Source organism: Artemia sp. Qi Xiang Cuo, chromosome 4 (genome assembly GCF_049724085.1).
Source record: "Artemia sp. Qi Xiang Cuo chromosome 4, ASM4972408v1, whole genome shotgun sequence".
In the NCBI taxonomy this organism is placed as follows: domain Eukaryota; kingdom Metazoa; phylum Arthropoda; class Branchiopoda; order Anostraca; family Artemiidae; genus Artemia; species Artemia sp. Qi Xiang Cuo.
Window position 1 is genome coordinate 73,853,429 of NC_142797.1, and position 18,067 is coordinate 73,871,495.

The following is an 18,067-nucleotide window of genomic DNA, read 5'->3' on the forward strand; positions in this document are numbered from 1 at the left end:
TGTTAACACAGCAATCCTGAAACACTTGACAATCCATAAACTATTTTCATCATGTCAGCGTGGCTTTAGAGCTGATTAGTCAGTTGAAATAAACTTAATCTATTTGTATAAATATGTCACCCACCTTCTAGACCATGGGTTTCCAGTTGAAATTATACAACTGGACTTGGCAAAAGTTTTTGGAAAGGTCTACCATAGAAAGAAATATCCACATAAGCTTCAAGCCAAAGGAAAAAATAAGGATGTTGTTGAGAAGGTGATGCGGTTCCTAAGAAATAAAAAAAAAACATTATTAAAATATTTGATATGGAAGAAAAGACATTCTTCTCCAAGTTTGCTGAAGTTGGAAGTGGAGTGCCCTAATGCCTGGTCTAAGGACCTACCCTATTCAATTGATGTGTCTAGAATCCATAACAATAAAGTAATTCTACATGCAGGTGACTTAGAACTTGTTGGTCAAGCAGATACAGCATGTAAAAAATCAATGTGCTGGTGTTAAGTGTCCAAAAGTCACCCCAACCATGGGGTGACTTTCGACACACATGGGGCATTTCCAGACATTCATTATTTAATGCTTGTAATAACGTATTTAAGATATTATTAATGTTTAATTTAGATAATATACAAGTTAAATGTAACATTTAATTTATTTTATGGAAAATTAGGCCAAATCACAGCCAAATACAAGAGCTTTGGCTGTTTGCCCAGTTCCTCTTACAGAAACCAGCACAGGAAGCTTCATGATAATGTCCTGAAAGTCAGTTACTGCATAATCTCGACATTCACAGAAGATGAACTTCCCCCAGACTAAAGCAGATAAATTATCTTTGCTACTCTGCCACTTATTTCATTAATTTCACAAGCATAATGAAAAGCAGAGTTTTGCTTCTTTCCCACCATAAATTTTGCAAATACAAAATTACCACAGAAAAATTCTTCATCAATATCAAGCTCACTGATACTTCCACTACGTAAAGACTTGTTGTTGAGCTGCATATCTATGTCTGAAATGCTATCTCTAGTTTTGTCAGCAAAGAATGAAGCCTTCAAGTTTTTCTTAGCAAGCCTTAGCTCAGTCTGTACTTCTACTGCTCTTTTTTCAGGTATTTCTTTCAGTATTCTACTTTTGCCTTCCCTGCACTTTTCATGTGGATCCACTTGCATTTTTCCTTTGGACATGGTCTAATGATTTCAGGAGTCAGGGATACAGGCAAGTTCAGTGTTGAATGCTGTTAATCCATCAAGACAGGAGATGAAACTTGAACTGAACAAGGGCGAGGATCATCCATATTGGAATGATCTGGGACATTCTATTCAGCTGGGTCTGGGTGGTTTTTCACTTCAGCTGGCACAAAATCAGCTTCTGTGAAAACATCAGATTCTAAGGTCAAATTCCTTCTTTTTTGAAACCATCTGTGATGTTAGATGATTCAGCTTTTCAAGAATAAGATGCTTCCACAACTTTGCTATTTCATGTATTGCAAGTTCCCTGACCAGGGTGTAACTGCATCTAATTGGCAAACAACTCCATGACGGCATGTTTCAATAGTGCACACACCAAAATGTCAAGGGGTTAGAGACAATGGGAGCAACGTGGAGGAGAGTTAAGGTGGTAGATGTCATTATCTTCACATAAGGAAATTACTTCTATTGAGATATGGATTTTGTGATTGTCAAACAAGTGCAAAATAGTCTTTTTTGCTGAGTTTCACCTCTTTTTGAAAGTGTTCCATGGAACAAAGGAAAATTTTCCAAGGTAATCCATCCACTGCAATGGGCTAAGCCAATGCATCCTGGCAGTCCATCTTGACAAATCCTCGCTGAAGCTTTGACTATTGGAAAAACAGACAGCAGTGGAATCATCTGACCAGTTGAAGATAAAAAGCATAGCATTGTGGTATTTTCCCCTCTTTCTGCCAACATGGTCTGTCCACCTATTTTGTTCCCTTTTTAGTAATCACCTTTGGGGCCTGCTAAACTGTGGGTACTCCTGTTTCATTGCAGTTCCAAATTTGACCAGCAGGAAAATGATACTTGCAATACAACTCCAGAAGATTTCAAAGGAAGGAACCAATTCCAACAGCATAAAGGCTAGCAGCATGAGCCTGGCTTGTATTTTCAGGTTTTCTAATGGAGAAACTGGCATTCCAATTTACTCTTTATCCAGTCCACTCTTTTTCTCTCATTCAGTTACCAGCCTAATGGGAATTTTATCTTCACTGTTATTACCAATTGGTAGGCTAACTTTCTTGTTGCACAGGGAGTCCACCCATAGTTCAACAGTGAGCATTTTTTGAGGTATGCAGCAAGCTTTTTCTCTTGTTTGGGGTTAAAAGCAAGCTCAGTGCTCTACTGAACACTGTCATTGCCATTATTGCTACCACTAGCGCCACTCTGCTCAAACTCTTGCATTCTTGTCTTGTATTGTTTTGTGGTATCCATAAGGGTATTCTTCTTCAAAGAAAGTTCTTCTGCAGTTGCTCAAAAAGATGTATTCCTAATTACAAATTGAATAACAGCAGGCCTGACTAATTATGGATCAGGAGGACTATTCCCCTTTCAAATATAGTAGCAAGCCATCAGTAAAAGAATATTATAATAATCAGCATCTGAAGAAAACAACACTGATATTGCAAAGATCAAACCACTTCATACTTTGAAGCATAGAATGAAAAGAAGCCTACAGGTCCTCTATAACAAAACTGGAATACTTTGCAATTTTTACATCCAGCTATATCTAATTCCATTTTCCACGCTAGGAAAACCTCTTCCATCAGTATGGGGCAAAACCAGACACCAAAAACAGTGTCTAGAGTTGCCCCAAAAATAGAGTCCAGAGTTGCTCCTTATTGATGCCATTTTGAAAATTCATTTTTTTGCTTGGTAAGTCCAATGATTACAGTTGATCTACCAGTGATGGGACATCAAGTAGGTTGGAAGATTTTGAAAGAGACCCATTAGATTTATTAAAAATTCGGTTGATTGTGGTTTTTCAGACAATGATTATGATATTTCTATTATGCCCCTCCCAGTTAACAAGTACTTACTCCCTAATGAGATTAATAAGCATGTTTATCCTGGTAGCATAAGGCTGGCAAGTTTAAATTGTTGTGGGCTGATGAATAGCTTGAACCATTTATCTTCATTCCTTCCTTACCACTGAGTGAATATATTAGGTGTTTGTGAAACTTTCTTAGATGAGACAAGTAGTCACTTAACAAATATTAATGGTTATAATTTTATTTCTAAGACTAGGAATACTAAATCGAGAGCAGGCCTTTATTTTTTTTTATTTATAGTGATATTTCTTGTATTGTAGAATATTTCTTGTAGAATTGTTTCAGATTTTGATTCTAAGTGTGAAGAAATGGTGTTTGAATTCCGTGTTGTTGAACTTGATTTTGGGATTGATAAAGTTTTGTGTTGCTTGTTCTGTTGATCACCTAGTTCTTTGCTGCAACATTTTATAAGTAAGTTGGATATATTTTCTTCTGTTGCAATTGAGCAGTCAGAAGATTATGTATATTGCAGATTCTAATATTAATATAAGTAATCCTAGTCATGCTCTTTCATCCATATATTATTCACCTTTGGCTGTTGATTTTTAATACTTTATCTTTTGCTGGGCTCAACAGCAATGATAATTGACAATATTTTTCTTAATAATGAGTTTGACTCATGTAATGTCATTGTAAATGACACATCAGACCACTTTATGCTTCTGATGGTGATTCATATGTGTTGGCAAGCAGCAACTCCAATCAAGACAACTAGTAGACTAGACACACTACATTTGTTCAGCAATTGAATGAATGGCTGCTTAAAATTGACCCCTCATCATGCTTAGACTGTGAGGATACAAGTCAAGCTTCACATTATTTTGTTCACAAATTCATCAAAGCACTCAATATGGCTTGTCCCATGTCTTCAACTGGTTTAAGTGGTTACAATAAGACCCAAAAAGCCTTGGATTACAAGAGGACTACTAAGGTCAAGCCAATTAAAGAACATGCTGTATAAAAAAATATTTGTCTCATCTAGATGAGATGAACCAGAATCTTTTAAAGCTTACAAGAATTGCCTAACCAAAGCTCTAAGGTCTGCTAGATAGCAGTACTATTTGAAGGCATTCAATAATGCACATGTATCTCCTAAGAAGGCATGGTCATTAATAAATGATTGTATCTGCAAAAAAAAGATGAATTCTCTTCTGGATGAAATGACCCTGGATGATAATACAGCTGTCAAAGGAAAAATTAATGTTGCTAAAATGCTCAAAACTCCCTTCACCAAAATAGGCGAAAAGATGTCAGAAGAGGCATCCCAAAATTTAACACCAAATTCTGCTGACTTCAAAAAATTTTTACCCCTTTACTCACCAATCCATATTCCTCACCCCATTATCAGCTGCTGAATTGATGATGGTACCTCATCAACTCAAAAATGGACAATCAGAAGGAACCAACAGATCTTCTACAAATTTACTTAAATCGTTTATACCTAGTATCCTGTAGTTAATTTTCTTGTGCATATTATTAATCTTTGTTTCAAGAATGGAGTCTTCCTTCTAGCATGAAGTCCACCTATGCCATTGCACTGCATAAAGGGGGTGATGTTAGTGGCCCTGCTAACTATAGGCCTATATCTATCCATTCAGCTTTTGGAAAGAATATTGAATGTTGTTTGTATGTGAGATTTCCTTGAAGAGAATAGTTTTTTTCAGTAAGTTCCAATTTGGGTTTTACAAAGGCCATTCCACAGAACATGCTATTTTGCCAGTAACCTAGTTTATACATGACGCTTTGGATAAGGTTGAAATTCCAGCTACCAGATTTGTGGAAATACACACAGCATTTGATACAATAAGCCATATAATTTTAAATGAAAAATTGTGCCATATGAGGTCAGGCTAATGTGTTAATAATGTCATCTTTGGAAGATAGTTCCATGTATTGATGGGGGCAATGTTAAATCATTGTCTTCAAATCAGTCAAATAATGTAAGGGTACCAAAAGGTTGAATTCTAGGCCCTCTATTGTTTCTAATTTATATTAATGTTACTAGTAATTCAATTTTGGACCTGGGGCTGACTGCATTATACACTGATGACACAGCCTGTACTGTTTTTGTAGTTGATGAGGATAGTGTATAACATAATTTAACTCTTGCATTTGATAGACTAGTAGCATAGTTTACTGCAAATAGGCTAGCTTTGAATATTTCAGAAACTAAATTTATGGTATATTCACATATATCACAAGCCCTTCCAGGTCTTAAGCTGATTAAGTCTTCAGTGTCAAGAGCAGAGATATTACATGTTGATATTTTTTGTTACCTAGGTATGCTGGTTGACTTAAATTTAAGTTGGAAGCCACATATTAATAGTTTAAGATTGAAGCATGGAAGGAACACTGGTATTATGCACCCTATGAAATTCGTTTTGCTTCTAGATGCTATATGTTCTATTTATTTTGCTCTTCTTCATTCTTACCTAAATTTCTGTCCACTTATTTACTTGAATTCTTTCAGATCCCATTTTATTCCACCCCAAAGACAACAGAATAAGGCACTTTGTATTTTTAAAGGCTTTCTTCCTTCCCCAGCAACTCTTCCAAGCATCTCTTATATTCTTCATTGAATATTCTTCCTGTTGAACTGGCAGTTACTTTTCATCTGTTATTATTCTGAGTTAAGCACAACCTTCTGACACTGCCTAGCTATTTCTTTTCTTTTAATCTGTTCCCAATCACTATGCCATAACTTGTCACTATCAGAGTGATGATAGTGATGCAAATATGGCCACTTTAACTAGTTTTTGATAATGTGAATTAGTTAAATTGAGATAGCAGAATAGTGAATCCCAGAGAAAAAGACTGAGAAATAGAAACCTCCATGCATAAAGAACAATAAATTTAATAAAGAGACCCACCTGCTCCCCTTTGAAAGAAGATCTTTGGACATTGAAAAGTAAATGGATTAAGTGCCATCTATTAAGTTGTTTGAATATTGCCACGTAAAAAAAAAAAAAACGGTAAAGTTAATAAACAAACACACCTGTGAAGTTTGTTTGTAAACATTGATGTTCCAGAACATTTTTCAGGGGATCCCGCTTTTTCAAATTTGGCGCCGATAGAGTGAAACCACAATGCGCTATTCGTCCTATACTTGTAAAAATGCCGCCGAAACGACCTCGCATGAGTCCAAAAAAAGGAACTGATCAGTGTGCAGCTTGTGATTGTAATTTAGATGAAGAATCAAGTGCGATGAATTGTGATGGTTGCAATCAATGGCTTTGTATAGATTGTCTCGAAATGACTGAGCTAGAGTATACTCTCTTAACAAAGATGACAAGGCGTATTGGATACAAGTGGCATTGTCCTATGTGTAAAGGTGACAAACAAGCAAGACTAAATGCATCGGATATCCAACATGCTATTACCAAATCCCTTGATCCGGTTCAACCAGCCCTAGTTGTCATTCAGGATCTTGATGTGAAAATTAAAGATGCCGTCAAAATGTCTTTTAGTGAGTTTAAGCGTGAAGTGATTGAAGGTATGGATCATAGATTTTTAAGCCATTGAGACACGGATAGATAACCTCGAGCAAATGTCTAGTGCCGCCGTCGACCAGGACTTGCTGAATAGTCTTCTAGTCTCGCAGGTACAGGCTTTAAAAAGCGATCTTGATAGCCACTTAGAGAACAAAATGAAGCAGTTAATAGTCGAAGATAGAGACAGACAGAAATGAAAACTGAACCTTGTTGTGTTTGGAGTGCCGGCAAAACCAGACAACAGACAGTTTATCTAGCAGTATTTGTCCCAAGAGTATAGCCTCCCAAATATATCTGTCATAAATCCCCGTCACTTAGCTAACCCAAATAACCAAACTAGGTCAAACTCACCTATCATTTTTTCTGTTGTCAACCTTGAAACAAAGAAACAAATTCTCCAGAAGTCGTATGAAAAGAGAGTGTAATATTCTTACCTTTCTGTTCTAGGTGACCTGGGTTTCTATTTCAAATGAATAAACATTGAGACTTTCTACATGGTGTCAGATCCTCTAAAACAACATAGAAGCCAACGTCCCCTACCCTACCCTGCAATGGATTGGACAAGTGATAACCTCAAAGAGGCATGGACAAGATTTAAGAATCAAGTAAAGCTGATGTTCCAAGGACCCCTTAGTGGAAAGACAGAAAAAGTGCAATGCGCCTTCCTGCTGATCTGGCTTGGAGATATAGGGCGATACATTTTTAGTACATTTACAATTACAGCTGATGAACAGGTTAAAAAATTCAACCGTACATGGACAAGTTCAGTGAATATTTCCTCCCTCAGTGCAATACAGTGTTTCAAAGATATCTCTTTCATAAACGTGATCAACGAGATGGTGAACCAGTGGATCAATACATAACTGATCTGAATCTTTTGGCTCGTGAATGTGCATATTCCACAACAGCCATGAGAGATGAAATGGTAAGAGTGGTAAACGTGATCAACGAGATGGTGAACCAGTGGATCAATACATAACTGATCTGAATCTTTTGGCTCGTGAATGTGCATATTCCACAACAGCCATGAGAGATGAAATGGTAAGAGACCAACTTGTATGTGGCATCTCTTCAGCAAAAGTCAGAGAGAAACTCCTCCAAGCAGGTTCCAATCTAACTCTGTCACAAGCAATTACTATAGTGCGAACACATATAGAAACCCAGGTGCAGCTCAGGACAATGTCACAGCCTGATATTTGTGGCAGCCAAGCTTATCAAGAAACATGCATAAAGCATGAAGTGGATTTTTTCAGGAGGGCAAAGGAATCAAACCATGCCCCATCTGTAAGACAATGCTATTTCTGTGGAGGGGATTATTCACCTTCCCACAAATGCCCCGCAAAAGGAAAAATATGCAGTAACTGTGACAAACCAAACCATTTTGCAAAGGTTTGCAAAAGCTGCAAAAAGGTGGTGAATGTAATAAATCAACGACATCAAACAAACGAGCATCAACCAGACAGCAATGATGAGCTCTTCATAGACACCATAAAGATGAACAAAGGGGATGATCAACCATATGTGAAGCTCCTAATCAACGAACACATCAGTATCACTTTCAAAATTGACATGGGTGCACAGGCCAACATCATACCTGAAACTTTTATTAATACCCTTAAACCAAGGCCCAAAGTCAATAAGACACTACAAATTCTTACTTAATTCGAAGGACAAAAGATCCCAACACTTGGCATTTGCAGCTTGAACTGCGCATATACCAATGGATGCACTGAGACAGAGCCCTTCTTCACAGTGAAAGACGCCCCCGTTCCAATCCTAGGCTTCAAAATCAACCAGAAACTAAAATTAATTAAGCTGATACTTACTGTGACAAAACCAAACCCATTCATCGAGGAATTCAAAGACGCATTTCAAGGTATAGGACAGCTCAAAGGTGAGTGTCACATAACACTCAAAGAAGGAACCGAACCTAAGGCTGTACCAGCCAGATACATCCCAATATCTCTCCAAAACAGGCTCACGAAGGAACTAGACAGGATGGAGGCGCTTGGGGTCATCAAAAAGGTTACTTACCCCACAGATTGGGTAAATGCTGCAGTTGTGGTCGGAAAACCTGACAAAAGCCTCCGGGTCTGCAATGACCTAGAGAACCTGAACAAGGCCATCAAAAGACCCCACCACCCAATGCCCACATTTGATGAAGCAATACTAAAACACTCCAGTGCTAAATTTTTCACCAAGCTGGATGCCCATCACAGATATTGGTCTCTCGTCCTTGACAACGAATCATCTCAACTAATAACATTTAACACTCCATACAGCCAATACATGTTCAAACGCATGCCGTTTGGGTTGATTTCAGCGCAGGATGAATTTCAACGCCGTATCGAAGAGGCATTTAAAAGCATTAAAGGTTTTTCCGCCATAGTCGATGACATCATTATATCTGGGGAAACCATAGAGGAGCACGACGCAAATGTTCGCAGTGCACTAATCAGAGCAAGCGAAAGGACTGTTAAATTCAACCTAAAAAAAATGTGTGTTTGGGTGCGACAGCATACCATACTTTGGACACATAATATCAAAAGGTGGTATCAACCCAGACCAATGAAAGGTTTGTGCACTGAAAGAAATGAGAACCCCACCTACCATGGATGAACTACAGACCATACTGGGAATGATGAACTACCTAGCAAGGTACATTCCCAATCTAGCATCACTAAATCAGCCCCTACATAACCTGGAAAAACAGCGACAGCTCAAGTGGGAGCCACAACACAATTTAGCATTGAACAACATCAAAGAATCCATTTGCAACTCATTGACATTTTTCTATCCAAAAGCAGGGAACATCGAACTACAAGTTGGCACTTTGAAGTTTGGCCTAGGAGCAACCCTTATTCAAAATGGGAAGTCAATCTCCTTTGCATCACACTCTTTGAACACCACCAAACAGAACTACTTGCAGATAGAAAAGGAACTATACGCTATTCTCTTTGGCTGAATACACTACCACCAGTACCTCTATGGCCAGAAGTTCATAATCATATCAGATCACAAGTCTCTCCAAGTGATCCTGAATCGTCCAATATCAAAGTCGCCACCGAGACTCCAGCGGATGCTACTGAGAATCCAACCATATGACTTCACCATAACATTCCACCCAGGCAAAGAGATTCCAGTTGCTAATGCCCTGTCACGCATGCATCTCCCTGAAGAGGATGGAGAGATGCAAAAAGAGATTGAATCATATGTGCATTCTGTTATGTCAATCCAACCAACCAGCACTGACAGACTTAAAAAGCTCAAAGAAGAGACAGCAGCTGACACTCAATTGGTTGAGCTGGCTAAGACAATCATAAGTGGTTGGCCAGCATCCAGAAGAAACCTCCCAGCAATTCTCACCCCATTCTGGAATGTCTGGCATGACCTAACGGTCATAGACCAAATTATACTAAAAAGAGATTGCCTGGTCATACCCAAAAACTCTCGCAAAGATATCCTCAACTGCATGCACGCATAACATCTGGGTATCGAAAAAACTAAACAGCGTGCTCGCTAAGTCATTTTTTGGCCAAGGATGACAAAAGATATTGAGGAACATATCAAACACTGCTATGCATGCACCAGACTCCAGAACTCTAACCAGAAAGAGTCCTTGAGGCCACATGACATCCCTGACTTACCATGGAAAAAAATTGGTTGCGACCTCTTTTACAAAAACGGAGAATACTTCCTCATTACTGTCAACTATTACAGTCAATTTTTCGAAGTTGATAGATTGGGAAGCAGTACATATGCTCACAAAATAATTCCATACCTGAAAAAGCACTTTGCTCGTTATGGAATTTCTTGTATGCTCATTACCGACAATGGCCCACAATTTACATCATCTGTCTTCCAAAAATTCATATCGGATTGGGAAATATCTCAGACCACATCCTCACCACATTTCCCCCAATCAAACGGATTGGCAGAAAGGTCTGTACAGACGGCCAAAGATATCCTGAGTAAAACCAATATTGCTGGAAATGGTTTTGAGCTGGCATTTCTAGAGTACAGGAACACCCCAGTTGATGGTCTGGCCTCCCCATCACAATTGCTAATGAGCAGAAATCTCAGATCAATAGTCCCATGCACCAAAGAATTGCTTGCACCAAAGACCATTCACCACAAACAATTTCGACAGAATCGAATGAAGCAACAGTCACGCCAGAGCAAGTACTATGATCGACAGTCAAAGCAACTGAAACCCCTTACAAATTGGACAACCTGTACAGGCCCAAATCCACAGCAAACTCTGGCAGGCGGGCATTGTCAAAAGAGCAGATGTGAATCCCAGATCCTACATAGTCAAGACAAACGACGGAGCAACCTACAGAAGGAACAGGCACCACATAAAGATAGTCTATCAGCAACCTCAGTCACCAGACGCCACCACAGCTGAAGAGATTCCCCATACAGATACTCCAACCACACCACTGATCTATCAGAAACAATGCCTACCCCCGTCCCTAGAACACCAGATGAAAACCGTCTGAAACCCTTCACTCGCGTTCATAGCCCAACATTCAACAGGCCCATACCTGTACCAAGCACCAGTCACATGACCCATACAGAACTCCATGATACCTCCTACATAACCTGTACCGGTCGCGCTGTGAATCCAGTCCAGAGGCTTAACCTCTGGACCTCTTAACCTCCGTGAACTAAAGGAATACCACCACCCCCTTGTTTCAAAAGTAAAGTGAACATTGTGAGAGAAAAAAAAAAAAAAAAGGGGAGCGACCTCGCACCTCCTCATAAAGAAATACAGTAATGTATTATGGCAGTGTGTTTAGTATTTAAAAGTGGAATTTGTTTATTATATTTTGTACCAGCTCGCTAGTTTGGAAAGGAGGAAGGATGTAATATTCTTACCTTTCTGTTCTAGGTGACCTGGGTTTCTATTTCAAATGAATAAACATTGAGACTTTCTACAAGAAGAACTGGCAGAATTCAGTTCAGAAACGACGTATCCAAAGCAGACCAGACTAAAAGAGCCAAGCTATATGAAGAGATCCAAGCTCGGCGAGCAAATAGAGAGACAGATATTGTGATTTGGGGTGGCAAAATCGTATAAAAAAACTTGCGACCTCCAGCCCCTCCAACTCATATGGAACTCTAAATGGGCTGCCAAAACCTGTACATAGTTTCTCTTATAGTGCATTATTAAACGTAAGTGATACTTTTGCTAGCGGGGAGTCGGACGATAGTTTTTACAGTGCTAGATCTGGACAAACAATTGATTCGCCGAGTTCTGAAAGATCATTAACTCCCTCTGACAGTGGAAGCTGTGGGAAGATTAGTGCCCTTAGTGTTATTTTCAGCAATGTTGACTGTCTTAACTTCAAAGTTTCAAGAAATTAAGTGTGTTATTACATCAGGCGCTTCAGATATTTATGCCTTCTGTGAAGTGAAACCAAAAAGGACTACTATCCATCTGACGGAACAACAGATACAGATACCGGGATACAAAATAATCAGCAACCTATCAAAGCAGGAAGGAAGGGGAATCGTCCTATATATCTGAGATACTTTCCAGGTAGGAAATATTAATATTGAATCTGATTATGAGCCTTACCTAGAACAAGTGTGGATATCAATAAACCTACCTGGTGAGCCAATACAGGTTGGTAAAATTTACAGAAGTCCGAGTTCCCCTAATTTAGAGAGGTCCCTTTTTGAAGTAGTAAAATCAATTGATAGAAAAGTAGCACTGACAGGCAACCTTCTCATAGTTGGGGATTTTAACCTTCCGTCCAATGGATAGATGGCTGTGGCTATTCTGGACAGAAATCAGTTGTACCATTTCTTGAGTGTCTAGCTAACTATTCACTTTACCAAGCTGTAAATTTTCCGACTAGGCACCGGGATGGCCACCCCCCGTCATTGCTGGACCTCGTAATAGTACACGATCATGAAGCGCTCTTAAACGTGGCCCCACTACCGCCCTTTGGTGCAAGCGATCACGCTGCCATACGATGCTCCCTTAGACTGTATCCAGAAAAATCATTTTTTACCAAACATGTGTATAGAAATTGCTATCTGATGAAACAAGAGTTGGCGGGGCAGGATTGGTCCTTTATCACTGAGAATGATGTTGATAAATTGTGGAATATGATGAAGAAAATACTGCTAGAGGTCTCAGAGAAAAATACTGCAGTAAGATGGGCTCATAAACCCAAAACGCTACCATTTATGACCAAAGAATTAAAGAGAGCAAGAAATAAAAAGAAAAGGTATTGGAGACTATATAAACAGAATATACACAATAAGAACCACTACACAAAATATACCAAGACACAAAATCAATCCAGAAAGTTATTTGAACAGCATGAGGAGGCTGTAGCAGCAGCAAGCAAGTTAAATCCAAAACGCTTTTGGAATTATGCCTCAGCCCGTAAACCTGGTAGACACTCTGTTACGCGACTTAAAGAGAATGACCGTATAATAGATGACCCAATAGAAATTGCCTATGCGGTAAATAGGCAGTTTACATCTGTATTTACTCCACCTTATAATGCCCCTCTTCCAGACCCCCCCCCCCCAATCCAAACCATCATAGCCCCTATACCTCCGATTACAGTCAATAGGGTAGATGTAGAGGCACGCCTAAAAAATCGAATCCAAATAAGTCGGTGGGACCTGATGGTGTACACCCAAGGCTTCTTAAGAATTGCATGTTGAACTATCAGGCCCGCTCACTCACCTTTTTCAGAAATCCCTTGATGAAAAGTGTATCTTGCAGGATTGGCGCACGGCCCACATAACCCCCATACATAAAGGTGGCAGCAAAGAGGACGCAAGCAATTACCGTCCAATCAGTGTCACCTCTGCAGTTGGGAAGCTACTAGAAGCGATTGTTAACACTGCAATCCTGAAACACTTGACAACCAATAAACTATTCTCATCATGTCAGCATGGCTTTAGGTCTGGTCAGTCGGTTGAAACAAACTTGATTCATTCTTATAATTATATCACCGATCTTCTAGACCAGGGGTTCCCAGTCAACATCATACTACTTGATTTGGCAAAGGCGTTTGACAAAGTCTGCCATAAAAGACTTTGAATCAAGCTCCAAGCTATTGGGGTGAGTGGTGGTGTGGTTGAGTGGGTGATGCAGTTCTTAACAGATAGGAAACAGACGGTTAAAGAATTTGGCGAGGATGGAAGGATGTTTTTCTCTGAGGTGGCCGCTGTTGGAAGTAGTGTCCCCCAGGGCACAGTTTTGGGTCTGACTTTATTTAATATATATAAATAAATGACGTGCCAAAAATCCTAAACAACAAAGTAAGCCTCTACTCTGATGACTCGAAACTTATCGGTTGTGCAGACACAGCAGAGAATATTAAGTCGATCCAACTGGACCTTGATACATTCACTCACTGGACTAATATTTGGAGGCTTGAATTCAACGCATCAAAATGCAAGATTCTCCACCTTGGGAAGAAAAACCCACACACTCAGTACCATATGGATTGTAGGGATGGGTCCCAAAATGCCATTTCCAGCAGCCACGCGGAGAGAGATATTGGTGTCCTGGTAGACGACAAATTGAAATTTCATATTCATGCACAAGCAACTATTGCGAAGGCTAATCAGACTCTTGGCTTAATCAAAAGAACGTTCACTAGCAGATCTCCAACTGTTATGACCAAGCTATACAAGAGTCTAGTTTGACCAAGGCTAGAGTTTAGAATGTGTATCGCATGCCCAATCAAAAAGACAGACCAAGCAGCTCTAGAATCAGTCCAGAAGAGGGAAACGAAATGTATTAGAGACCTATATGATGTTGCTTATCCATCCCGTCTCCGTAAGCTTAGAATACCATATCTAACATATCGTTGCAAACGAGGCAATGTGATAACAGCATACAAGCTTCTAAATGCTGAGGATACCATTCCTGGCCTTTTCCAATCAGACAATTCAAATAGAACTCGAGGTCATTCTCAAAAGCTTTTCTGGAAACGAGCCAACACCAGACTAAGGAACAAGTTCTTCTCAAATAGAGTTGTCAGCTTGTGGAACTCCCTTAGTGAAAAAATAGTAACCTCTACCAACGTGGATGTGTTCAAGTCATCAGTGGATAGGGAGTGGCTCAACAAACCATGGTGCACCATTTGGGATGCCACAGATGATGATTAACCATCATCACTGAAGCTGGCGGACACAGGATTAGTCCTATTGCTAGCAAGTGCGATTTAAGGTAATTGTAATACATGCAAACTATGCCAGCCATTGATAATTTTAGAGAGGTCATGATTTTCTCTAAGAGATAGTGTGGTTGCTGCATGGAACCAATACAAGTCTGTTTTTGATTTGTCATTAAAGAATTTCAAAAGATAAGTTAAAGTCCTTCCTTGTTGAATATATTCAAATCATCATTGGATAGTGTAACAATATAGGCAATGGAGCCATAATATTCAATGTATTTCTAAAGAAAAAGATAGGAAACCAAAAGTCAACATTACCTTAGAACTAAAGCTCAAAATTGATACAAAGATCATGGAAGTTTCTAGAAAACAAATAAGCAAGCATACTTTTCAGAAATTCTAGAAACTTTTCCTCTCAAGCTCAGAAATGCTTCCTGTCTCAATAAATTTGGAATTGAATTCTCCTTTGTAATCATTCAGCATCTTTTCTAATACACAATAGGAAATGGGGAAGGAAGTAGGTCATTCATTTGTATACATTCAACCATTGTCATAAAGATTATTGCCAGTAAAATTTTAGACACCTGAGGACCAAATTATTTTTGTCTATTAAGATTGGAACCTTTGTAACCTGTAAGTCAAAATGATAAACTTATCTTTTTGAACTTATGTATGATATCTTACTTGTTTATGTTGACATCTATTTAGGTATACTAGACCAAAACTTGATTTCTACCTCAAGGAGGCTCACTTAGGCCATGGCCAGCACTCAAGGTAAATATAGCCTACAATTTTAGGCTAACTGTTGGTACAAAGTTAATGCGTGACAAGATGAGACAAAACATAACAATAGGGAGTGGCTCAAAACTTGGGTCACCAAAGACAGGTCTTCTCACAACCATCACTAAAACTAGTGAAAATAGGATTCATACTTTAACTAGCAAGTGTGATTTTAATAAATAATTTGTCTGTTTTACAATGCCATTTAGTTCAACTAAAATGTAGTCACTGTCAAATTGGTCATTTTAAAAAGAAATTTATTTTTGTAGGAAGATCTGATGCAATGAGTAATTGTTCTAGTTACTTGTTAGGCTTTTTTCACTTATTTATTTCTCTAGTTGTACTTGCTGGGTTACAAAGGATATCAAAAATTATTTTTCTCCCATAACATTCTTTTTTTATTATTCCAAAACATATGGTAGAGATTGAAGTGTCTAGCAATATTTTGAAGTACCTACCTCCACTCCTTCTCCCTCTAGAGGGTCCTGACCTTTGATGACCTTTAAAAATTTGTGTGTTATAAAAGTGAAACCTTGTAAAATAGATCTTCTGCTTAAAATGAAGTCCAACAAAATTGTTTTTGGCTTCACAACTTTGCTCAATCCTGATTTATAGAGTTTTAAAGATATGCAAATACATTTCCTAAATTTTAAAAATTAACATTGATATGGCTTAAAATACTACTCAAATAACAGGAATTGCATTTTCAGAACTAAAGCCAGAGAAAAAGAATCTGATAAACTGAAAATTAAGGTAAAATGTTGTTTAGTCAAAATTTCAACTTGTCATGTAGGCAAATTTCACGACCCTCTAGAGGGAGAAGGAGTGGAGTTAAGTACTTCAAAATACCTTCCCAGGACATATTTTAGCCTGTAGACCCATCCCTGAAAGTTTCATTTTCCTAACCTCACCCCTTTCCAAGATAGGAAAAAGTAACTAAAGTAGAATCTTACCATATATAAAATATAAGATAAACAAGATACAGTAAATTTTTACCAAATCATATTATTGACTTATGAATAAAGTGAATACACCACTCAATGCCTTTTTTATGCTCTTTATGAATATAATTATCATTTTGGTCAGAAATGAATTTTAGCCCCACCCCTATATATACCCTGAATTGGTATATATAGGGGTGGGGGCTAAAATTCAGGTCAATATCTACCAAATCATATTATTGAGTTAGGAATAAAGTGAATACACCATTCGATGCCTTTTTTATGCTGATTACAAATATAATAAGCATTTCTATTGGAAATGAATTTCAGCCCCCCCCCCCCCTTAATAGGCGAAACCAAACCAAACCCTGAATTGGCATATGTAGGGGGGGCTGAAATTCATTTCCGATAGAAATGCTTAATATATTCGTAATCAGCATAAAAAAAGGCATTGAATTGTGCATTCACTTTAGTCCTAACTCAATAATAAGATTTAGTAGATATTGACCAAAATTCATTTCTGACAAAAATGATTAGGCCTATTATATTTGGAAAGAGCACAAAAAAGGCATCAAGTGGTATATTTACTTTGTTTGTAAGTCAATAATATGATTTAGTAAAAATTTACCCAAGATACATCATGAGATAAATAGGCTAGCTTCAAAGAAATATATTATCTAGGACTTTATCTGGGACCTTCAGGATGGTGGTGGTAGAGTACATTGTCAGAAAACTAAATATAATATTTTGACATTAACATGCTTCTTTTAGATATAGTCATGCCCTAGACCAATACCAAAGAAACCCCCCCCCCCCTTCCAATAGGGTGAGATATAGACAATTCAAGGGTTATATCTGGGACCACAAGGGTGGGGGAGGTGTTGAGCATTATCAAAAACATAGGCTAATGTTTTTTTTCAAAATTTCAAAAGTTCAGCTGTCTGATTGGTAGCCTAATTCTTTATTCAACACAGAAAGACTGATAATTTCAACAGTGAATGGGATCTTTTCAGTGTCATTATTCCAAGATAGACTAATTGGTAATCCTTAAGGCTGGTAAAAAAAATACCTTATAACCCCCAGTCAATATTCTTTTCAATAGTACTCTTTACTATTTAATGTATAGCATTCAAGCCTCCCTAATCTGGTAAGATAGAACCTTACACTTCCACACTATTCAACCTTAGGCGATTTTTGGCTTCTTCCACCTCTTCCTGTACTGCATAGTTGCAAAAAGGAAAAAACAGCCAAATGCTAACTGTAAACAATTTACTCCTGTTAGTGCAGCGATCGCTGAATACAGCAAAAAAAAAACGATGTAATAGACAAGTGCAACATGCACAAGTGCTGAGCCAATCAACTGAAAAAGTATTTAAGTATATGCCTAAAGTACTCAATCAAAATTATTTTCAAGTACAAGAACTAAGCACCATCCTCTGTACTATATACCAAAAAGAAATACATTAAAGGATTAGTGCTGCGTGCAAAAATGATATTCCTGGAAAAGTAGGAAATGAGCTTAGCAGCTGGTTTTGTATTAAATCATGGGTTAAGCCGTGTTGTCTTTCATTCCCATTAATAGGCCCGTTTCTTAGCACTAAGATCTTACATCTCTCTGCAAAGATTATCGGTTTTTAACT

At 38.3% G+C, this 18,067-nt stretch overlaps 1 long non-coding RNA gene across 3 annotated transcripts in view; it reads right to left on the minus strand.

The window, feature by feature from the left end:
- The window catches only part of LOC148953424 (uncharacterized), a 35,182-nt gene extending 17,559 nt beyond the window's left edge, over positions 1 to 17,623 (minus strand). For all 3 annotated transcript variants that reach the window (XR_016141710.1, XR_016141708.1, XR_016141709.1), the window contains exon 1: positions 17,497 to 17,623. This is a non-coding gene — a long non-coding RNA (uncharacterized LOC148953424). The remainder of the gene's footprint in view (positions 1 to 17,496) is intronic.
- Positions 17,624 to 18,067: the final 444 nt, after the last annotated feature.